Here is a 25,822-nt window from a genome sequence, read left to right on the forward strand (position 1 = left end):
CAACAAGAAAAGATCACTTCCCTTTGCCCTTCATCGATCAAATGCTAGACAGATTAGCGGGGCAAGAGTATTACTGTTTTCTTGATGGATATTCTGGATACCACCAGATAGCTATAGCACCTGAAGATCAGGAGAAGACTACTTTCACATGTCCTTATGGTACCTTTGCTTTCAGAAGAATGCCCTTCGGCTTGTGCAACGCCCCTGCCACTTTTCAAAGGTGTATGATGGCTATCTTTTCAGATTTGATTGAATCCTGTATTGAAATTTTTATGGATGATTTCTCAGTTTTTGGTTCTTCCTTTGATCATTGTTTGGAAAATCTGGAAAAAGTACTAACAAGGTGCGAGAAGTCTAACTTGGTGTTAAACTGGGAGAAGTGTCACTTTATGGTAACAGAAGGAATTGTTCTTGGGCACAAAATTTCAAAAGCAGGAATTGAGGTGGATAAGGCAAAGGTCTCAACAATAGAAAATTTGCCACCTCCAGTTTCTGTAAAAGGAGTGAGGAGTTTCCTGGGACATGCTGGCTTCTACCGCAGATTTATCAAGGACTTCTCTAAAATCTCAAAACCTTTATCGAGCTTACTTGTAAATGGAGTTCCATTTGAGTTCGGAGAAGATTGTTTAAAAGCTTTCAAGATTTTAAAGGAGAAATTGATTACAGCACCGATAGTAACTTCACCAAATTGGGAACTGCCGTTTGAGTTGATGTGTGATGCTAGTGACTATGCCATTGGAGCGGTTCTGGGTCAAAGAGTTGACAGAGTATTCCACACAATCTACTATGCTAGTAGAACTCTGAATGACGCTCAATTAAACTACGCCACTACAGAGAAAGAAATGCTGGCAATAGTGTTTGCTTGTGACAAATTTCGACCCTACCTAATTGGAAATAAGGTAATTGTTTACACAGATCATTCAGCAATCAAATACCTTATGACCAAGAAGGATGCAAAACCAAGACTGATTCGGTGGGTACTTTTACTTCAAGAGTTCGACTTAGAGATAAAAGATAAAAAGGGCACCGAGAACCTGGTAGCAGACCATTTGTCAAGATTAGAGCTGCAAGAGAGTCAGAATACAAAGGAGGTACAAATAAATGAGCAATTTCCTGATGAACAACTCTTTAGTGTGAGGGAAAACCTGATGGTACCTTGGTACGCTGACTATGTTAATTTCTTTGCTGCAAAAATAACTCCACCCGAGCTTTCGCGTCAACAATTGAAGAAATTATTTTCTGAGGTGAAACATTACTATTGGGAAGAACCAATCCTCTACAAGCACTGCGCCGATCAGATCATAAGGAGATGTGTTCCTGAAGAGGAGATGTATTCTATCCTAAATCACTGTCATGCTTTACCATGTGGGGGACATTTTAGTGGGAATAGAACAGCTGCAAAGGTGTTGCAAAGTGGATTCTTTTGGCCAACGCTATTCAAGGATGCTACTACTTTTGTAAAGGCATGTGATCGTTGTCAACGAACAGGTAATATCTCAAGAAGAAACGAGATGCCTTTAACAGGAATTTTAGAAGTTGAATTGTTTGATGTATGGGGAATAGACTTTATGGGTCCTTTTCCTTCATCCTTTAGCAATCAGTACATTCTTTTGGCTGTTGATTATGTGTCTAAATGGGTCGAAGCTTCAGCTACACCTCAAAATGATGGAAAGACAGTTCTCCGCTTCTTACAAAAGAACATTTTTACTCGGTTTGGTACTCCTCGAGCAATAGTAAGCGATGAAGGGAGCCATTTCTGTAACAAGCAGTTTGAAGCACTCCTCTCAAGATATGGTGTTCGACATCGAACTGCTTTACCATACCATCCCCAAAGTAATGGCCAAGCTGAAATCTCTAACCGGGAGATTAAGATGATTCTGGAGAAAACAGTGCAAAGATCAAGGAAAGATTGGTCAAGGAAGTTGGATGACGCACTGTGGGCATACAGAACAGCTTTCAAAACACCGATTGGCATGTCCCCATATCGGTTGGTGTTTGGAAAGGCTTGTCATTTACCGGTGGAGTTAGAGCATAGAGCTTTTTGGGCCATGAAGACTCTCAACATGGAACTAAAAGCTGCAGGGGAGAAAAGACTGTTACAGCTGAATGAGTTAGATGAGTTTCGGAACGAAGCCTATGAAAACGCCAAGATATACAAAGAGAGAACTAAAAAGTGGCACGATCAAGGTCTAATACGGAAAGAGTTTCAACCAGGACAGCAAGTGCTACTCTTCAATTCAAGGCTGAAACTGTTTCCTGGAAAGCTGAAATCAAGATGGTCGGGACCATTTACGGTGGTCAAGGTGTTTCCTTATGGAGCGGTGGAGTTAAAAGGTGAAAGTCCAACAACTTTCAAAGTCAATGGACAAAGGTTAAAGCTCTACTTGGGAGGTCAGTTTGACCAAGCCAAGTCCGCCATGATCCTGGCGCCACTTTGAAGTCCAAGGCTCAGCGTCTAGCTGCATGACGATAAACACAGCGCTTCTGGGAGGCAGCCCAAGTATTATTTTGTTTTGATTGTTTTGTTAGTATTTTCAATTCTTAGTTTAGTACCAGACATTATTTCTTTTTAATTGAATCGTGAAAAGCGTGAAAAAAAAAAAATTATTTTTTTTCGACCTGAAGCCCAGAAGTCGCGACTAGGCTTGATGCTAGTCGCGACCTATTTCTCAAGTTGCGACTTCAGTCGCGACTTGCTGATTTTCCAGAAAGGCCTGAATTTTCCTCGTTAGCTAGTCGCGACTAGCCTTTGGCCAAGTCCCGACTTGCTGACGAAAAATTCTATAAATTCACACTTTCCCCCTCATTCAACCCTACACAAACCAAATTCACATTTCAAAATTCTCTCAGCCTAACCTACCCTATTTTCCTCTCAAAAATTCAATTTTTCATCTTCAATCTTCAATCTTTTCATTTTTTTTCAAATTTCCTAAACCCAATCTAATCAAAAACCCAATTTCACTCAACAATCTACACATATCATCAAAACCCACACCAAAGAATACCCAAATCCAAAAAAATCACCATTGTTGTCACTCTCAAACTCAAGCTTTCAAGAACATTCAACAATGGAGGTGGAGTAAAGCGTTTTCGGGTTGTAAGTATCACTTTCTTCATTCTTTCAAGAATTTGATTAATTATTTTAAATTTTGAGTGATATAATTGTGTGTGGTGTAAAAATTGATGATATTGGGTTTATTATTATTGTATTGTGGTATTAAGTGGTTAGGAACATTGATTGAGTGAATTTTGTATTTTTGAGATAGAGGAAATTTAAGGGGAGGTGCTGCCCAATTTTTCTTAGAAAAAAAAAAAAGTTTCAGAAAAAAAAAAAAAGAAAAAGAAAAAGGTAATTTCGAAAAAAAAAAGAAAAAAAAAGGAAAGAAAAAATGGCACCAAAGAGGACAAGGAATGTTGAAGAAGGTTCGTCTTCGAACCCACCACCAACGGGTTTTGATAGAACCCGCTTTGGTAGTATCGAGGCTCACAATCGCTTCGTAAGGTTGAAGAATAGAGCCTATATTGAAGATAGGGGTATTGAATTCCCTAAAAATCCATTGAGGTGCCAACCTCGGTTTGAGACAATCAGAGCGCAAATTGAAAGAATGAAGTGGGGAAGTTTTGTGGATACTCGGGGTCGGGCTAATGTTACTATGGCCTATGAATTCCTTGCAAATTTGCCCGACCGTCGAAATGGGGAAGTGAAGGTTCGTGGAAAGAAGGTTCCCGCCACTGCTGACGCATTCAATGTGATGTTCTCTGTCCCAGATTACACCAGGGAGGAACAGCGCCTCCGAATTATTGAGGAAGAAGAGCAATTTGATATGGTGGATGTCGCGGAGACAGTGGGATTTCCTGGTTGAGGTTCCATGATAATGATGGTACCGAGGGGTCGCCCAATATTCTGTACCGGTGTGAGATTAACCCGGTGGCAAAAACATGGCTGTACTTTGTGAGTGCTCGGTTAGTGCCCAACAAGCATTTTTCCGATGTCCAAATGGATCGCCTTAAATATGTGTACGCCATAATGAAAGGGTACAACATTAACATTGGACAAGTCATACGGCAGAGCATTGACCAAATCGTGCAAGGAGCCACGGGAGGTGGTTTCGGTTTGGCAGGGGTTATCACAGAACTCTGTGGGGCATATGAAGTTCCCCAGTTAGAGTTTGACAACACGGTGTTGCCACTTCGTAAGATGGACATCGCCTTTGTCAACAGGCTGAAAGAGCCACACCCCTATGGGCAGCCACCACCTGATGCACCGCAAGGGCGTAGGCGGCAACGTGAGCCTAGTGTTGAAGAAGAAGAAGAGGAGCAAACACTTCAATTGCCTGGGCCCATCGATCCTACAACACAATACACTCATGCACAGCTGAGTTACATAATTCAGCAGAACAACCACATGCAACAATACATGGTGCAGAGGAGTATCTATGATGAGGGACAAGTTCAGCAACTCAACTCTCTCATCAACAGAATGAACATTGGGATTGGTGACCCGAACTACTTGGCACAACCTCCTCGGTTCTATCCCTATGACCAGCCGCCACCACCCAACCCTTTCTGAAAGGGTCTCAGGTAAGTTTCTTCTCTCTGCATTTTACTGTATACATTTGGGACAATGTAATATTTAGTTTGGGGGGAGAGGCTTAAGAAAAAAAAAAAATTAAAATTTCTGCACTTTAAATTCTGCACTTTAATTTCTGCATTTTAATTTTCTGTTTTAGTTTTTTGTTTTAGTTAAGGAATGGCAATAAGCTTGATGATAGTTGTATACTGCTGATTAGTGTGATGTGATCTGAAACTGCAAAATAACTGTGTGCTTGATTCTGTTAACTCTTTGGATTAGTTTGGATGCTTAGAAACCTGTGTTTTTCTGCAAATATTCAAGTTGTGAAAATTGTTATAACTGTTTTACTATGGTTTGTGGTAAGATTGACAGGATAGCTTAGAACTTGCATGTTTATTCTTTTGAGGCGAAATCCTTGATAGTGTTCAATTGGAATATGACTTAGGCATTTGTTGGATAGTTTGAGCCTTTCAAGCCTACCATAATGTGTATCCCTAGTTACCCTTTTGAGCCTTAACCTGTTGAGTTTTCACCCACTGATTTGAAATTTTGCAACCACACTATTAATCTTTGTTCTCACCATGATTATCCATGATATCATAAGCTATATGATTAGTTTGGGGGAAAAGAAACATTTAGTGTGACGAAATAGTGAGAGGGAGAAAGTTTTTTTTTTGTAAGATTGAGAAGAAAGAAAAAAATTTGTGTAATTCAATGTCATTGAAAAATACTTGAAAAAAAAGGAAAAAAAAAAGAGAAAAAAAAAAAGAGAAAAATAAACAAATAAAGTATATGATTTCAGTGATGTTGGAAAATAGTAAATATATCCTCTCTCAATCTTGGTAGATGTGGGAACTCTATGGGGTATTGAAAAAAGTAAGAAGCTTGTGGGTTCTGTTTGTGTGCTTATGATATCTTGAGCCAAAATTATCTTTTGCCTATCCCTGAATATCTGAGCCATATTACCTAAACCTTGAAAAGACCTAATGATTCCAAAGAATACTGTCAACATTAGTGGAGAAAGGTAAGCATGCAAGCTTATGAGTTATCGGGTTGTGGAACTAATGGAAAGAGTAAAACTTTTATAATAATGTTTCATATTTGAGTAGATTGTTGCAGTTGTACATAGTGTTATTAATTGAGCATCCGAGTTAATTGTTAGAGTTAGTAAGAACAAAATTCTAGTTTATGCAAGGAAGGAAACAGAGCATGAGTCAGCAGTGTAGTGATTATCTGATAGAGTAGTTAGTTTTTTTTATCTTACTCGGGGGCGAGTAAGAATCTAGTTTGGGGGAATTTGTTAGGTTATAATTAACCTATATTTCGGGTCTTTAAAGTTAGCATTATCTCGTCTATTGGTGTCTTTTGGAGCAGTTTTACGCTTGATTTTCATTATTTCAGGTTCCCGGGGTGTTAAAGTTCGAATTCAGTCAAATGGCGAAAAACTGGGACAAACTTGGAAAGAATTGGAAAATTCGGTTCCTGAAGCATCAGTAGTCGCGACCTCTGATGAGCCTGGTCGCGACGCTTTTTCCTGGTCGCGACCCTGGTCGCGACTTCGTAAGATAGGCAGAAACTCGGTTTTTCGAGTTTTGCCTGTAGTCGCGACCAGCTTAAATGCTAGTCGCGACTATGTACGGAAATCGCAGATTTGACCTAATTTTGATTTTTCACTCAATTGGAGGCTCACCACTTATCCCTATATAAGGAATACGATATTGAAGGTCAAACGCAAGCCAAAACAGACCTAATAGTGGAGGCAAAGTGGAGAGGAAGCTATCTTGAAGACCCGGAGCAATACCACCTTCTAGTTTCTTTCTTTTACCCTTTTTATTCTTCTTTATGTTTGTTTTTATTTCTAAATTAATCATGGATGTTTTTAGAGTTATTATGAACTAAATATCCCAATAAGGGAGGATGATGAATGTTGTTTAAGTTTATGCCTAGTTAATAAATAATTGCCATTCCTTCATCTTATGTGTGAATACTATCTTTGTTTGTGTTTAATTTCATGTGAAAGCTTGATCACCTTTTACATGCTCTATGATCCTAATTCGAAATCTGAAAAGTGAGAATTAGGAATGCTAAAATTTGGATAGTCTAGGTTTTGATGTAAAACGAAAGTATTTACATAGCCTAGTGACTAATAGATTATTGCTTAATGCTGATTTTGTGTTGATCTAGTTAAGAAGTTAATTAGAGAACATATTATTTAGAACCTAAAAGATCTGAAAAGAGTTAGGTTAATTTATAATCTGTCTTTCACATTGAGATAAGGATAGCAATTAGGCATTAACATATGTAACTTATCAACAGGATTCACCTCCCTAATCTCTCATCTTGATTAATCTTCGTTAATTTTCTCTTTAATTTTCTGAGTTATTTACTTTTAAAATTGCAACTTAATATTTTACCAAATAGAATCATAATTATAATTTAGTAGTACTCAATCCAATTCCCTGTGGTTCGACCTCACTTGCGTGAGATACTACTTGATACGTTCACTTGCGTAATAAACAGAATTTTCGTAACATCGACCGATCAGGTTGTTACGTGTCAATAGTACCGTCCCTATCAACGTTCAGAACTCAGTACCATGTTGGACATGGCAGTAGTGGCTCAGTACCATGTTGGACATGGCAGTAGCGGGACTCAGTATCGTGTTGGACACGGCAGTTAGGGTTGTGATCAGGGGTATGGGCGTCTGATCATGACCGCGATTTATGTATGAGTATTATTATGCTTTTCTTACTGAGTCTGTCGACTCACAGTTCTACGTTTATGCCTAGGTAAAGGCAAGGCTAGAGCTGATGGACCGTGAGCGAGCTTATGAAGGTTGTACATGTCGGGGCGGTTAGGCCTGGAGCGTACGATCATCGGGACAGCGAGGCTGATTTTTGTAACTGGTCGTTAGACGACATTTATTTTGTGTATCAGTTAAACCGTTAAATCTTTTTGTAAATGATTTTATAATCGAGATCCCGAGTCTTTTGTAATATTGTTTTATAAGTTTAATTAAAAAGAAAAATTTTAATTAATCATGTTTTTCCATAAACCTCGTTGATTAGCAACGAGCTGCACAACATGTTTAAAAATCACGTAATACGCCTATGTTAGTTAGGATGTTACAATTTGGTATCAGAGCCGCCAGGTTGTCTTCCGAAGATTGTCACGACATGTACAATCATCATCAGCAGTTAGCTCGTTTCACGGTTCAGTAAGCCTTTATTGCTTTAGTAGTTTATTTTATTCAGTTATGAAAAAGAAAAGCCTGATAGGAAGCATGTTAGTAGCCTGATAGTAGAATAGGCGCATGTTTCGTTTTTAATTTCCAAATTAAGCGGCGTTAGTAAGCTCTCGATGATCGTGACCTGAAGTGCCAACTCGGGATTTCGAGGCGGTTCAGACTAGATGGACGCCAGACGAAATATTAGGAGTCAGGGCATCTCAGTCGGGTCAGATCAAGGTCGCGGAGCTCAGTTCCCCTCAAGTGTTATGGGCCGAGGTGGAGGTCCCAGGGGCAGGGCTCAAAGTCGGGGTGATGTTAACTTGCCGCAGGCTACCCAAGTCAATTAGGAAGCCCAGAATTGGGAAGTTAGGTTTGCTGAAATGCAAGCCCGGATTGAAGAGAAGGACCTTGAGGTTCAAAGATTGAGGCAGCAGGGTGCTTCTGCAGAGCCGGTGCCAGAAGTTCCAGTGGCACCCGCCCGTGCTGCTCAAGCCGAGGTAGTGGTAGCGGCAAGGTGAATGGAACCTTTGTATGAACGGTTCCGGGAGCAAGCACCTCCGGTTTTCTTGGGAAGTCCAGACATGATGAAGGCCGAACAGTGGCTGACGGTGATTACCAGGATCCTGAATTTCATGGGTGTCACCGGTAATGACAGAGTGGTGTGTGCCACTTTCCAGTTTCAAGTAGACGCTCTGGTCGGGTGGGACATGGTGTCTCAGATCCATGACGTCCTCACTATGACCTTGGAAAGGTTCTAGGAACTCTTCAGCGCTAAATATTATAACGAGGTGGTCAGAAGCGCCAATAGGAAAGAGTTCGCCCACCTGACCCAGCGAGAGAATATGAGCATGACGAAATATATTACTCAGTTCGAGCGGTTGGCGAGGTTGGCCTCGGGATTTATGTCAACCGATTTCAGTAAGAAAGAAAAATGTCTTGATGGACTTAATGTGAAGATCAAGTATGACCTTATGGTTACTACCGACGACAAGACCACCTATGCTTTGATGGTGGAGGAGACAGTGTAAGCTGAGGGCGCAGTTAGATGTATGTTGGAATCAGTTAGGACTCCGGAATGTGGCGGGGCTCCTACCCCTCTTGCGTCAGGTTTCAGCAGGGGAGGTAGTGGCTCGGCCATGGACTGGAGGAGGAAATCATCCACTGCATCCGGGGGCTCGAGGCAGAATAACAGGTTCCGAGAGAACCAGAATCAAGGTGGTCATCAGGGTAGTGTTAAGACCCGCTTTTCCTACTGGAGTGTCTCATTAGTAAGTGGCATCCTCCGGGTGAGTGCTTGGGTCAAGGTTGTTTTTGTGTGGCAGCTAGAATCTTTAGTAAATTGGATAGACTGTATGATAGATATGAATCAGGGTTTGGAACCCTATTACCTGGCGGAGAATTGGTTATCTCTAATAGGTGGGTTAGGTCTATGCCGATCAGGATAGATGGTAGAGAGTTAAGTGCTGATCTGATAGAAATGAGTTTAGTAGAGTTTGACATTATTTTAGGAATGGATTTCCTATCTAAATATTCGGCGAGTTTAGATTGTAAAAGAAAGATGGTGATCTTCCAACCGGAAAGTGAAGAACCATTTGTGTTTGTTGGTTCAGTTCAGGGATCTCGGATCCCGGTGATCTCGGCTATGCCAGCTAGAGAATTGTTGTACGGCGGTTGTTTAGGGTTTCTGGCTGTGGTGGTGGACACCACTCGGCCAGATACCATTCGGCCAGAAGATATCAAGGTGGTTCGGGAATTTTTGGATGTTTTTCCCGAAGAACTTCCAGGGTTACCACCTCAGCGAGAGATTGACTTCGTGATAGACTTGGCACCAGGGGTGGAACCGGTTTCCAAAGCCCCGTATAGGATGGCTCCAGCTGAACTTAAGGAATTAAAGATTCAGCTCCAAGGGTTGCTTGACATAGGGTTTATTCGGCCCAGTGTGTCACCCTGGGGAGCCCCGGTTTTATTCGTCAAGAAGAAAGATGGATCTATGAGAATGTGCATTGACTACAGGGAATTGAACAAGCTGACGGTGAAGAATAAATATCCATTACCTAGGATCGATGATTTGTTCGATCAGCTTCAGGGGAAGACGGTCTTTTCTAAGATTGATCATCGTTCAGGTTATCGTCAGTTGAGAATCCGAGAGGAGGACATTTCGAAAATGGCTTTCCGCACTAGGTATGGACATTACGAATTTTTGGTTATGTCATTCGGGCTAACCAATGCTCCTGCAGCATTCATGGACCTGATGAATAGAGTATTCAAGGATTTCCTCGATATCTGTGTGATTGTGTTTATCGATGACATCCTCGTGTACTCTCAATCAGAAGAGGAGCATGAGTTACATCTTCAGATGGTACTGCAACGGCTTCGAGAACATAAGCTTTATGCCAAGTTCAAGAAATGTGAGTTTTGGCTATCTCAGGTGTCGTTCCTAGGGCACATTGTGAGCAAAGATGGGATTAAGGTGGATCCCGGGAAGATCGAATCCGTCAGGGATTGGCCGAGACCGAAGACAGTGACAGAGATCAGAAGCTTCTTGGGTTTAGCTGGGTACTACCGTAGGTTCGTCAAAGGGTTCTCTAAAATTTCAATGCCCCTAACCGAACTTACAAAGAAAAATCAGCAATTTATTTGTCAGACAAGTGCGAAGCTAGTTTTCAGGAGTTAAAGCGGAGGTTAATTACCGCTCCAGTGTTACCTTTGCCTTCAGACAGTGAGAAGTTTGTGGTTTATTGCGACGCATCCAAACAGGGTTTGGGGTGTGTATTGATGTAAGCCGATCAGGTTATCGCTTATGCCTCCCGTCAGTTAAAGGATTATGAGCAGCGATACCCGACTCATGATCTAGAGTTGGCCGCAGTGGTTTTTGCACTGAAGATTTGGCGGCATTACCTTTACGGGGAAAAGTGTGAGATCTACACCGACCATAAAAGTCTCAAATATTTCTTTACTCAAAAGGATTTGAATATGAGACAGAGGCGTTGGTTGGAATTAGTGAAAGATTACGATTGTGAGATCCTCTATCACCCCGGAAAAGCCAATGTAGTGGCCGATGCCCTGAGCAGAAAGGGTCCCGGGCAAGTAGCTAGTATGGTTCAGATCTCACCTCAGCTAGCAGAGGATATGGTTAGATCCAGCATTGAGTTTGTGGTAGGTCAGCTTCACAACTTAACGCTACAATCTGACCTGTTGGAAAGAATAAAAGTCGCTCAAATGACGGATCCAGAGTTAGTAAAGATCAGAGATGAGGTGTTGGCTGGTCAAGCCAAGGACTTTTCGGTGTCAAATAACGGGATGCTTTTGTATAAAGCCAGGGTTTGTGTTCCGAATAGTGTGGAACTTAGGAATGAGATCTTTGAGGAGGCTCATTCTACCCCGTATTCTCTGCATCCCGGCACCACTAAGATGTACCAAGATTTGAAACCGTACTTCTGGTGGAGCGGTATGAAGAAGAATTTGCTAGAATTTGTATCGACATGCCTCACTTGTCAGCAGATTAAGGCTGAATTTCAGAGACCAGCAGGGTTGTTGCAGCCTTTAACCCTGCCAGAATGGAAATGGGAAGATATCACGACGGATTTTGTGGTCGGGTTACCTAGGACCACGGGTTTATTTGATTCCATCTGGGTAGTGGTGGATCGATTTACGAAATCTGCTCATTTTCTGCCGGTTAGAACAACATTTACAGTGGATCAGTTGGCAGAATTGTATGTTAGAGAGATTGTAAGACTTCACGGGGTACCGAAGTCTATAGTTTCGGACAGGGATCCGAAGTTCACCTCCAAATTTTGGCAAAGTTTGCAAAAAGCAATGGGTACAAAGCTGAAATTCAGTACAGCATTCCATCCTCAGACAGATGGTCAGTCCGAAAGGACAATTCAGATTTTGGAGGACATGTTGAGAGTCTGTGTTATGGACTTTGAAGGCTCATGGAATAAGTATCTACCGTTGATTGAATTTTCTTACAACAACAGTTATCAAAGTACGATAGGGATGGCTCCCTATGAACTATTATACGGTAGGAAATGTAGATCTCCTATTCACTGGGATGAGACAGGGGAGAGGAAATACTTAGGTCCAGAGTCAGTGCAGCGGACCAATGAGGCCATAGAGAAGATAAAAACTAGAATGCTTGCCTCACAGAGTAGACAGAAGAGTTACGCAGATCCGAAACGCAGAGATGTTGAGTTCCAAGTAGGGGACCATGTGTTTTTACGGGTATCTCCGATGAAGGGGATTAAACGTTTCGGGAAAAGAGGCAAGTTATGCCCTAGATTTATAGGACCTTTTGAGATTCTCGAGAAGATAGGTCAAGTGGCATATCGGTTAGCATTGCCTCCAGCCTTATCAGCAGTTCACAACTTATTCCATGTCTCGATGTTGAGAAAATACGTTTCAAATCCCTCTCATATACTCAGTTATGACAGCCTTGAGCTACAGCCAGACATGACTTATGAGGAACAGCCAGTGCAGATCCTGGATAGAAAGCATAAAGTCCTTCGAAATAAGACCATAGCATTGGTCAAGGTTCTCTGGAGAAACAGCAAGGTGGAGGAAGCCACCTGGGAGCTAGAGTCAGATATGAGAGCTCAATATCCAGAGTTATTCAGGTTAGATTTCGGGGACGAAATCCTTTCAAGGGGGGGATAGTTGTAAAGCCCGCTTAGTTAATTTGGAAATCAGCAGTTAATCATGATTATTTATGAAGATTATTTATAGCTATTTAAATAATTTATTATACTGTTATTTATGGAATTCAGTTATGCATTTTATGTCATTCAGTAGTTTTCATATTTTGCATTTCCGGTGCCCGGTATTTTGGAACTCGGTGTTTGGCTCAGTAGAAATCACAACTTAGCATGTTAGTAGTTTGGGACGGTTTATTAGACATTGGGAATGTCGGGAATGGCCGGGAATTTAGAATTTCCCAAAAATACCCCTTTAGTATGATTTATGTGGTTTTAAGGTGGAGGGCAAAATGGTCTTTTTGCCCCATTAGTATTTTGTCTTTTGTGATTTTATGAAATGGAAAATAAATGTTTATTTATTTAAGTGTTGGCTGAAATGGAATTGATTTATGTTAAGTAGCTTTTATTTCTTTTTTTCAAAAAAATCAACACTTAGCCAAAAATAGAATTTTTCCCAAAAACACTCTCTCTTTTCCTCTCTCTCTCGGCTGGGTATGTATGTGCAAGGAGTTGAATTTTTCCTTTGATCTTCAAGCTATTTCTCTTCCAATCTAAGCACTCTTCAAGCTAGGTTAGCTCCTCTTCCTTGTTTCTTTAAAAATATGGTGAATTTATGATGAAATAGTTGATGCATGCATGATTTTTGGTTGTTATTGCTGCTGTGTTTTATGATTATTTTCAGAGGTTAAAGCTTGTTAGATTAGGGTTATTTGAGTTGTTTTGGAAGCATGTTATTTAGGTTGTGTAAAGCTTTGGTTTTTCTATGTAAAATATGTGATTTTTGAAGGAAATGGTTATGTTTTGTTGCTGTGATGTTGTGGAAGTTTGTTTGTGTTTCCAGAGGTTATTCTAAGCTTGTTTATGTAAGTTTAGATGGATTTGATTGCATGCTAGCTAAGTTTGCTCAAGTTTGAGTTTAGAACTCAAAGCTTGAGCTCTAATGGTGATTTTTGAATTTGTGCAATCTGGGTTGTTTTGATGCCTTAGAAATGTTCTAGGGGTTATATGGAATAGGTCTGGATAGTTTGAGGTAATTTGGAATTGATTTGAGGAAGATATGAAAATTTGATTGTTGCTGCCTGCGAGGAACCGGAATTCCGGATGGGGGTCCTGAATTTTCCAGAACCGGAATTCCGGTTGGGCAACCGGTCTACCGGTTGGGGAATTTTCAGAAACCCGTGTTTTCCTCATTTTTATGTTTTAGGGGGTATTGCCATGCTTTTTATCGATAGGGAAACTTTTAGTTCCTCCCCGGGAAGTGATTTAGCTTGTCACTTATAGTGTTGTGATTTTTATGGTTTAGGAGCCTTTAATCCGCCGCTCAGCTAAAGTTCCAGTCAGGTTGACCGGCACCCTTGAATTAGGAATCCAGGTAAGATTAGTATAACAGTATGCATATGTAGATTACATGTTTAGTGAGCATGTAGGAAGCCTGTTAGATTACATTAGTTGTATGTTGGCTTCGAACCATCCAACCCTGTCACGTCGGTACAGGCTGGAGTATGACCAGCAGCCGGAGTATGACCGGTTCGACCGATCAGGCTGACACTTGGTTGGTGGTTCCGTACTATTGACGTATCCCGTCGGTACAGGTTGGGGTATGACCAGCAGCCGGAGTATGACCGGTTCGACCGATCAGGAGGATATAGTAACACGTCGGTACAGGCTGGAGTATGACCAGCAGCTGGAGTATGACCGGTTCGACCGATCAGGTTGTTACGTGTCAATAGTACCGTCCCTATGAACGTTCAGAACTCAGTACCATGTTGGACATGGCAGTAGTGGCTCAGTACCATGTTGGACATGGCAGTAGCGGGACTCAGTATCGTGTTGGACACGGCAGTTAGGGTTGTGATCAGGGGTATGGGCGTCTGATCATGACCGCGATTTATGTATGAGTATTATTATGCTTTTCTTACTGAGTCTGTCGACTCACAGTGCTACGTTTATGTGTAGGTAAAGGCAACGCTAGAGTTGATGGACCGTGAGCGAGCTTATGAAGGTTGTACATGTCGGGGCAGTTAGGCCTGGAGCGTACGATCATCGGGACAGCGAGGCTGATTTTTGTAACTGGTCGTTAGACGACATTTATTTTGTGTATCAGTTAAACCGTTAAATCTTTTTGTAAATGATTTTATAATCGGGATCCCGAGTCTTTTGTAATATTGTTTTATAAGTTTAATTAAAAAGAAAAATTTTAATTAATCACGTTTTTCCATAAACCTCGTTGATTAGCAACGAGCTGCACAGCATGTTTAAAAATCACGTAATACGCCTATGTTAGTTAGGGTGTTACAATGTTGATGACTTAGTCTTAACTTAATGTTTCAGACTAATACAAAAGTCACAACTAGGTAACTCTCCAAATAATCAGAGGTTAAAAGTATTATTTAACCAGACATCTACTATTTAGTGGGAGCTATCTGAGATGTAATCAAATAAGGAACATTAGAAGATATGCAAGAAAGATTTATGAAAGTGATCTATATGTTAGATATTAAGGAACTGTGTATCAGTTGTCCTTGTATCTCACCATCTAATTTCGAGATCCTTGAGATGGTGCTTACTTTGGGGGTGGAGGAATTATTCTATAATAATTCAAGCTCTACCAGAGAAGAATTATAACTTTGTGTATTCGAAAATCCAAGAAAGTTATATCACTGAAGAAAAGTCTATACTGTATTATCTCAATTACATATTTTAAAATATGAGAGATATGTCTTCTGTTAATTCAGATGTACTTTCAAAACAGTAAAGATTTCAGTATCCCTTGATGAGTAAAGCATATAGTAAAGGATGTTTCATAAGTGTATTTATGAACTAGTTTCCAAAAGTATGGGTGGATTCAAATATACTACACTTGATCAAGACATCAGATTGACCTATTTGCACAGTTTGTTTTATATTAGTGCAAGTGGGAGTTTGTTGGGTTTTATGCCCTAAATAAAACTCTTTACAATCTGATTAGTTATCAATATAAGAAATTTGAAGTGATTGATGTTTGCATGAATTTTACAGGCTAATGGTTTAATATGTTTATTACATTTACACACAAAATCAGTTAAATCCAGATCATATGTTTATTCACAATTACAGTATCGTAAACACAGTGCAATGTGATTGTGATCATATGAATCCAAAGAATAAGTCCCTGTTTCATCAGTGTTATTGGATTTACACTAATGTGATAATCAGCGATGATGTGTACTTACACTTGGAGTAAGTGTTATGTTCTTTCCAGGACATTAGTAAAGTATACTAGTTTCGAATGTATGGAGTATACATTGGACTTGACCGATATTGCAACTAAGTTAAGATATTACAAACTTAGCGTTATATATATCTTTCCAAGTCAATATCAGTAGTTAATCTTAAGATTAAAAGAATCTAAATCCTGATATGCTTAGGCTCAACTCAGGAGTATTATTGATGTTCTTTGATTTATTATTTAAGCCTACTTTTAGGTTAGGGTGATACGTATATTTTGGGAACATGATAGTATGATTGAGTGGGAGTGCTGAACATAAATATGGAATCTATAGCTCCTACTGGTGTATAGAAGTCAAGTGATGATTCCCTTCGAGCTTAGCAAATAGAAGTAAATGGATGAGCTCTTGTTTAACTGACTAATTATTAGATCACTAAACACCATTTACAGGTAGCTAAGTGTTTTAAGGGGTAAAATACATTGAGTGGTGACAACGGTAAAGAAATCCCATCTCGATGTAGATCATCTATATAGAGGATCTTTAAATCACAATAAGATTATAACAATGGTTAAATGAGATAGCATATTGATATCGTGGAACATATAATATGCTCTATATAAGTCTGAGAGTGCAATTCTAAGTTCTAAGAGTGGATTCAATGAAGAATTAATAAGTAGGAATTTTCACTAAGCAGGGGTGAAATTGTAAAGAAAACAGATTCTAGGTTTATTTATTTATTAATGGACTTTATATGTCTAGTTAATAATTAAATTAAATGACAATATTATTTAATCATCTATTTTAGTTATTAAATAATTAGTTTTGGCATTTAAATGGTTAGAATTGGAAAATTGGCATTTTTGAGAAAGTAGAGATAAAATTTGATAAAACTGCAAAATCAAGTGGGGCCCATAACTACACCATGGCCAACCACTTATTGTGGAATTTCAAATTAATATTTTCGTTATTTTAATACCAAATAATACTTAACCTAAACCTAGTAGTTGCCTATAAATAGAAAGTGATGGCTCAGTCAAATCACATGCTTTCATAACTTTTCTGACAGAAATTTCTCTCTTCAGGAAAACAGAGCCTTCCCCACTTTCTATACCTGGTCGAAATCATCCTTCTCTTTTCCCTTCATCAATTTCGTGACCCTAGTGAAAGAGTGAGTGCCCACACACAGCAAGCAGTAACTCAATCATAGATTGGAAGACTGTGAATGATCAAACTTGAAGAAGAAGGACATTCGGGGTCAGATCTTGATTATACTCTGCTACAGAAAGGATACAAGGGTTAGAGATCTGAGCGGAAGGAGACATTAATTCTGCTGCATCAATGTAAAGTTTTCTGAACTTTATATGTGTTTAATTTATCGTTTTAGAAAGTTCATATTTAGGGTGTTTAAACAACATACTTGTGAGTAGATCTAAGATCCTGGTAAAATAAATTTCCAACATGATCCTCATGCAAGAGTTGAAGCAGGTCCTGGTCGATTTGGTGTTCGCTTCCCCAAAACTCACCTGAGTTCATCTACAAAAGACAACACACAAGATGAGTGTTTGGTTGGGATATCGAACGTTAAAATGGGAAAATATGCCGACCAGGAGTACTCAACAAATTAAAGAATGAGAATATTCAACGAAAAGTCAAAACTCAGGAAGTTTGAAATTTTTGCGAGTTACGGCAAAAAATTTCATGAAGCTTAGAATAAGCAAGATGAAAGATAGGCATTGCGCAGTTAAAAAAGCAAGCATTACGAACGATGAAATCGCATGAATCGTAACAAAGGAAAATCGCAGAGTTTCTAAACTTGGGGTTTCCTACATATCTTCTACAGCAAAGTCAAAGGTGCATTCAGAAAGTAGATGTGCAAAGTAAACATTAAGGAAATCGAGAACTTAGTCAAGGATCAAATGTGTGAATTCAGGTTACGCCAAGCCAAACGAGCAGTTTTGATGAAAGCACTTCAGCAAACTTGAAGCCAAAAACCTCTATTTTCGCTTTGAGTTTACTTAGCAAGGAAGGTTGGGGAAAATGAGTTTGTGGACAAATGCTCACTGGTATTTATAGGCAAACAACGAAAAGGGGTAATCATTTAAAAAGAACATCAGACGCCTCGGTTCCCCCCAGAAGCGAATATGGGAAATCAAAAGAAATCAAGTTTAGTCGTCAACCATGGTGAGAGAAAATCGGATTTCAAAATATTAATTATCAGAGCATTTATTAGCTGAAAACCGAAGGGACGCCCAATCAGCTTCACATCGAGTCGTGAACAAACACGCTTGACACGTGTCACCTATCCAAACACAAAGACAGCTCGAATGAAGTCTACATGCAACTTTGGAAGTCTCGTACAGACTTGGGGGGCAAATGTTATCCTAATTTTTGCACTCTGATGTGGCATCACATGATGAGGACACTTGGAATCAACTCTGGGTAATCGCTCGCTAGATATAGTATGAATAGGATACCTCATATGCATGCTCGAGGCAAAGCAATCAGCAATCCGCACAGAGCGACAAACACTTAGCGAATTCAACTTTCGCATCATGAGTCATCAAGGAAATCCCTATAACTTGGGGATCAGGTTATAGAGATATGGCAAGCTATCCAAATTCCACAATCAGTGTATTCTGTATTTACTATGCAATCTTTCTGCTTATATCCATTGTAACGAGAAGGGAAATACTTCCTCTCCTAGCGCATAGCCCTATAAATAGTGATGCATGTTCACTGGGCAAAGGGTCGAAAGATGTTACTTGAGAGATATTGTCTAAAAATTTATATTCAAAGATTCCATTGTAAGAGCTATAAGAAAAGGAACCTTTCTCCTTATTCTTGAATTAATACAAATAACTAGGATTAGGCTATTACCGAACTGCTCGGGGTTGAACCTCTATAAAATTCCTGTGTCTTTGCATTGCTTTACCATATTTCAATGTAATCTCTATCTTTTAAATATCAATAAAGAAACATAAGTATTTTTATCACTTTGTGTGTCATTTGGTTAATGTTATCATTTATTTGTTTATTTGATTTATAAATTCATCCAAACCCTTATCACATTTATATTCTTGTTTATTGTGTCGTCAACACAGTGGAAAGTAATCAAGATTATGTGATTAAATATATATTCCAAGCTTTGTCAGTACACAGGGTTTAACTGATATGACAATCTACAACATAGTTTACTTGCACATTGGATAAGTGATATGTCCTTTCCAGAGCATTGGTTAAAGTAAAGCTTGGGTTGGATGTATGGAGTATGCATCAGAAGGGACCGATATTGAACTTTGAATCAGATATGTTAAACTTACCTTAATATCTATTCAATTCAATCTCACCTAGTTGATCCTAGATCAAATGATCTTAATCCTGACATGGTTAGGTTCGATCTCAAGAGTATTAGACATGTTCTTTGATTTGTTAGTTAAGCCTACATTTTGGTCGGGGTGATACATACATTTTGGGAACATGGTAGTGTAATTGAGTGGGAGCGCTAAACATAGATATGGAATCTATAGCTTCTATCTAGCACATAGAAGTGAAATGATGATTTCCTTCGAGCTTGGCTAAACAGATATAAATGTTTGAGTACTGATTTCAGTGATTATGTTTAGTTAACTAAAATATCATATAGGTGGCGAAGTGTTTTAAGGATAAAATGCATTGAAGGGTGTAACGGTAATTTAATCCCTATACAATGTAAATCATCTATAGAGGATCATTGATTATTTGGATTATAACAATGGATAACTGATAGCGTATCTATATCGTGGAACATATAGAGCGTTCTATATAACTGAGAGTGCAATTCCAAGTTCTACAAGTGGATGCAACAAGGAATTAATAAGCCAGTGAATTTACTTGGTAAGTTCTGGGTCTGCTTATTGGAAGCTCAGATATATAGGCCCACGGTCCCCATACTAGTTTACACAATACTACTTGTAAGGTTGAGTAAATTTATTTTGATTAATCAATTTTAATTCTAAAATTAGACTATGTCTAGTTTATGAATTTTCACTAAGCAAGGGCTTAATTGTGAAGAAAGAGTTTCTAGGGTTCATTTGTTAATTAAGAGACTTTGATTATTCTAATTAATAAATATATTTAATGAAAATATTATTTAATAATTAATTTTTTGTTATTAAATAATTAGAATTGGCACTTAAGTGGTTAAATTGGAAAATTGGCATTTTTGAGAAAATAAGATGGAAAAATGACAAAACGGCAAAATTGCAAAGTGGGGCCCAATCCATATCATGGCCAACCACTGATATAGCAATTTACAATTTATTTTTTCAATATTTTAATGCCAAATAAATCTAACCTAACCCTAGGTGGTTCCCTATAAATTGGTAGTGATGGCTTTAGGGAAAAGATGATGCATCTCATTCCTTCAGATAAAATTTTAAGCCTCCACTCCTATACCCTAGCCGAAACCTCTCTCTCTTTTCCTCTCTTCTAAACCGAAGCCACATAATGAAAAGAGTGAGTTCCCACACACATGAAGTAGTACTCAATCATAGTGTGTAACGCTGTGAAGAATCCAGATGCAAGAGAAGGAGATTAAGACTTAGATCTTGGTTATACTCTGCTACAAAAAGGATACAAGGGTTAGAGATCTGAGTGGAAGGAGACATTATATTCTGCTGCAACCACTGTAACATTTCTTATACTTTATATGTGTTTATTTCATATCATTTTATAAGTTCATATTTAGGTTGTTAAATAACATACTTGTTAGTAAATTTCAAATCTTGGTAAAATAATTCCAACAGTTGGCCTTAGAGCCATGGTAATTGATTTACTCTCAAGAAATTCAGACTTAAACGATTTGTGTGTGATTTGGATATGGTGACTACTTAGAGATAAATTTACAGAACATGAAACAATGGTGGAAGCTCATAAAATGAGAATAACCTTGACTCTCGCCTACTGGGACAACATTGGATTCTCATTTTGATCGAATAAAAGGTTGCTAAAATGGTATCCATTTTAGATGAGCTGACTACTCTATTCAACTAATGTTATCTTTGACTCTTGCCTACTGGACACTCTATTTCATTACGTTGGAAACCTTGGAAAATAATAAATATGTTTAGTTTTAGTATTTTTGCAAACATATCAGATTACTTGTTATTTTCTGAACTTGTGTTTGAATTTATTCAACCAAATGATTTACTTCTGTTTATTGATATTTGTAATGCCAAAATGTACAACCCACATCCCAACACTCATCTAGAATATGCCTTTAGGAATGAACTTGAAGAGTAATACTTTACACTTGCTCATGATAAACATGAAATTCCAGAAAGCAGCTAAGCTAGGAATTTTTCAATATGAAGAGCAAAGAGTTCATAACTTCGAAAATTCTACTACTTCAAGCTCATTCGAGAAGAATAGAGAAAGCGATTCCACTTCCTCAGATTATTCTTCACAACAGATTGATCCAGCAATAAGAACAATTAAAAAACGGTTAAGCAGTGATGATTTAGTTTTTGAATCATGTGTTTTAGAGAATGAAATCCATCTGGATTCTTGATTCTGGATCTACAAACCTTGTCAGTTGTTCATTGCATTTGCTTGAAAACTGGAATTATTTGAAATCTGGAGAGTTGAAACTTAAAGTTGGTAATGGCAAAATGGTATCGGTTAGAACAGAGGAAAAGCCAAACTCAAGTTTCAAAATAGAATTTTGGAATTAGACAATGTCTTATAAATTCCAAATTTCAGTAGAAACTTGATTTTTGTTTCATGCTTACAATTGCAACAATACAAATTAGATTTTTCGAGTTCTGGTTCTACCATTTCTCGAAATGAGATTCAAATTTGTGTTGCCTCTATGGAACAGGGGCTTTATGTTCTAAGACCAGACGAACCATTTGTTCTTCATAACGAACTGTCTAAAGTAGCTAAACCTAGAAATGACAAAAAGTAAAAGATTGATAATGAATATGAAACATATCTATGGCACTTACGTCTTCGTCATATAGGCTATGATAGACTTCACAGATTAACCAAAGGTGGTCCATTGAAAAATGTCACCTTAGGTGAATTACCTATTTTTGAATCTTGCCTAGAAGGCAGAATGACAAAACGTTCCTTCTCTGCAAAAGGGGAGCGTGCCAAAGAACAACTAGGCATAGTACATTCAGATCATTGTGGACCACTGAATGTCAAAGCTAGAGGTGGTTATGAGTACTTTGTCACTTTCATTGACGATTACTCTAGATATGGTCACATTTACCTTATGCATAAGAAATCTGAAACATTTGAAAAGTTTCAAGAATTTCTAGCATTGGCTCAAACCCAATTGGGTAAAACCTTAAAGATCTTGCGAACTGATAGGGGTGGAGAATATATGGATATGCAGTTCAAAGATCATTTGATCGAACTTGGCATTGAATCCCAATTAACTGCCCCTATCACTCCACAGCAAAATGGAGTTGTAGAAAGAAGAAATCACACGTTTTTGGAAATGGTTAGGTCCATGCTTAGCTACTCAACTCTACCTACGTCCTTCTGGAGATATGCAATTTAGATGGCGACCGAAATTTTAAATGTTGCTCCATCTAAATTAGTCCCTAAGACACCTTTAGAATTATGGAATGGTCGTACACCTAGTTTACGCCATTACAGAATCTAGGGGTGCCCGTCCCATGTCTTAAGAAAGAAAGATCGCAAACTTGAAAAGCAAACTGAGGCTTGCATGTTTGTTGGAAATTCTAAGGAGACTAGGGGTGGACTATTTTATAGTGGCAAGGATGATAAAGTGTTTGTTTCCACAAATGCCACTTTCCTTGAAGATGACTACATTAAGAATTTCAAACCACAAAGTGAAGTAGTATTTGAGAAAATGCTTTCAGATATAAGTCCTTCTAATGTTCCATCCTCTTCTACTCAAGTAGAGGATAATCCCACTTCCTTGATTGAACCTTTACAAGTTGATACAACCGAGAGAACTACCACTAAAGTTCCTGTTCAGAAGATCACCGCTCCTCGTCATAGTGGGAGGGTTTCTACTAAACCATCTTGTTATGGCTTGGATTTTGAAATCAATATGGTCGTTGGTGACGGTATTGATGACGACCCATTAACCTATAAAAAGGCAATGGCAAGTCTAGAACAGAAACAATGGTCAGCCGGCATGGATTCAAAAATGGATTCCATAAAAAAGAACAAAGTTTTGGAATATGTGGACTGTTGGATATTTTTTTACCAAGATCTTAGATCTACTCACAAGTATGTTAATTAACACCCTAAATATGAACTTCTAAAACGATTATGAAATAAACACATATAAAGTATTAGAAACATTACATTGGGTGCAATAGAATAATATGACTCCTTTCGTTCAGATCTCTAACCCTTGTATCCTTTCTGTCGCAGAGTATTATCAAGATCTGAACCTGGATCTCTTTCACTCCTTCTTTAGTGCCAAAACTCCAACTTGTTGAATGTCTTTCTTCACGATCTTCCTCACTATGATTGAGGTATCACTTGCTGTGTGTGGGCACTACTCTAATCACTAAGTGGATCGCAATCTCAAGGAAGAAGAAGAGCAACGAGTGGCGGCTAGGGTTTAGAAAGAGAAGGCTCAGGTTTTTCTTTGAAGGAAAGTGTGAAAGTTAAGTGTAAATTTCCTGAAGCCTTCAATATCTATTTATAACATTCCACTAGGGTTAGGTTTGAATTATTTGGCATTAAAATAATGAAAATATTTGATGATAAAGCCTATAAAAGTGGCCGGCCTAGGCAATATGGATTTGGGCCTCACTTTTTGCAATTTTGCAGTTTTATCATTTCTGCATCTCATTTTCTCAAAAATGCCAATTTTCTAATTCAACCATTTAAATGTCAATTCTAACTATTTAATAACTATAAATAATTATTAAATAATATTGTCATTTATCATATTTATTAATTGAACCATACAAAGTATCACAATTAACAAACATGCCCCTAAACTCTTTCTTTACAATTTCGCCCTTACTTAGTGAAAAATTCACAAATAGACATAGTCTAAATTGAGAATTATAATTGATTAATCAAAACCAATTATATGAGTCTTACAAGCAATATTATCTCAACTAGTGGGGGGACCATGGGTCTATATAACCGAGCTTCCAATAAGCAGATCAAGAATTGATAACCTAAATTCACCCACTTATTAATTCTTAGTGGGGGGACCATGGGTCTATATGAATGATCTACACTGTAAAGGGATTAGATTACCGTTACACCCTACAATGTATTTTATCCTTAAAACACTTAACCCCGTATAAATGATATTTCAGCTTATGTTAAATGAGTACTCCACCATTTATTTTCGTTTGGTCAAGCTTACAAATTATGTTCTTGACGACAAAGTTGAGAATTCTCTTGCAGGTTATGGAAACTAAAGGTTCAACCTCTGTCCACTCTATAAAGAAGTCAACAGCCACCACTGCGTACTTTGCTCCTTCTCGCCCTGTACGGAGTGCCCCAATCAAATAAATCCCCCATATTGCAAATGGGTAAGGCGAGGTCATCATTCTTAGTTATGTGGGTGGTACGCGAGGTATATGTGAAAACCTTTGACACTGATCACATTTCTTGACAAATTCATGGGTGTCCTCATTTATAGTTGGCCAGTAATATCCTTGTCAAATTATCTTCTTTGACAAGCTTTGCCAACCTGCATGATCTCCACAAAAGCCCTTGTGGATTTCTCTGATGATCTCGTTTGCTTCTATGGGAAGAAGACACCGCAGGAGAGGCATTGAATAGCCCTTTTGATACAATTTGCCTTTTACTATTGTGTAGCAAGGCATTGAATACAAGATTTTTCTTGCCTCGTTTTTGTCAGTTGAAAGTTGCCCATTGAGAAGATAGTTGATTATGGGTTTCATCCAGGTGGGTGAGTTATCTATCATCTAAACTTCTTCCATTTCACATATACTTGCTCGTTTAACACTTCCACCAGTACCAAGTTCAATTCATCCATTTCATTCTGTGAGGCCAGTTTCGCTAAGGCATTGGCATTATTCTATTGGGATTTGCTCGATTTTGAAATAATCAAACTTTTCCAAGTTCTTCCAAACTTTCTTAAGGTATTTTTCCATTTTTAAACCCTTAGCCTGGTATTCCCCTAGGACTTAATCTATAATTAAATTCGAATCACTATGGCATATAAGATTTTTAACCTTTAACACTTGAGCTATCTTTAAACCAAAGATCAAGGCTTCATACTTAGCCTCATTGTTTGAAGTGTCGATTTGAAATCTTAAGGCATAGTGAAACTTAAAGCCTTCTGGAAAAATAAGTATCACCCCTGCCCCCGAGCCATTCTCATTGGATGCTCCATCCATGTACAACTTCCAAGTGTCCGCGTATCACCAAACAAGTGAATTTTTGTTTGGAGTTATTCCCTCTATCAAGAAATCTGTCAAGGCTTGGCCCATGATGGATGTTCGTGGGTGATAAGTTATGTCAAACTGCCCTAGTTCAATTGACCATTTTATCAATCTTCCAGAAGCATCTGATTTTGATAAAACTTGTTTCAGGGGTTGAACAGTTAACACCTTAATCGGATGTGCTTGGAAGTAAGGCCTTAATTTGTGAGATGCATGAATTGGGCATAAGGCAAGGTTTTCAAGAAGGGGATACCTTGATTCTGCCCCTAGTAACCTTTTACTAACATAGTATTAAAGTTGCTGCACTAATCGCATTTTCTGAGACAGCCAAGTAGAGGAGTAAAGTTTTTCCAGTTATTGGTTTCGTTAAAATTGGAGGTGTTGACAAATGCCACTTTATACTGTTAAAGGCCTTTTCCAACTCTTCTGTCCATTCAAACTTTTTGTTGCCTCGCAATACATTGAAGAATGGTAGGCACTTATCAGTTGATTTCAAAATGAATCTGTTAAGGGCTGCCATTCTTCCTGTTAAGGCCTGGACTTCCTTCAGTTTTGTTGGTGATGAGATTTCTATCAAAGCCTTAATTTTCTCAAGAATTGATTCAATGCCCCTCGTGTTGACTATGAATCCCAAATTTTTTCCTGAAGAAACTCCAAAGGAACACTTTCTTGGGTTAAGTTTCATATTGTACTTTCTCAATATCTCAAAGCACTCC

Source organism: Cannabis sativa, chromosome 6, assembly GCF_029168945.1.
Source record: "Cannabis sativa cultivar Pink pepper isolate KNU-18-1 chromosome 6, ASM2916894v1, whole genome shotgun sequence".
NCBI lineage: Eukaryota > Viridiplantae > Streptophyta > Magnoliopsida > Rosales > Cannabaceae > Cannabis > Cannabis sativa.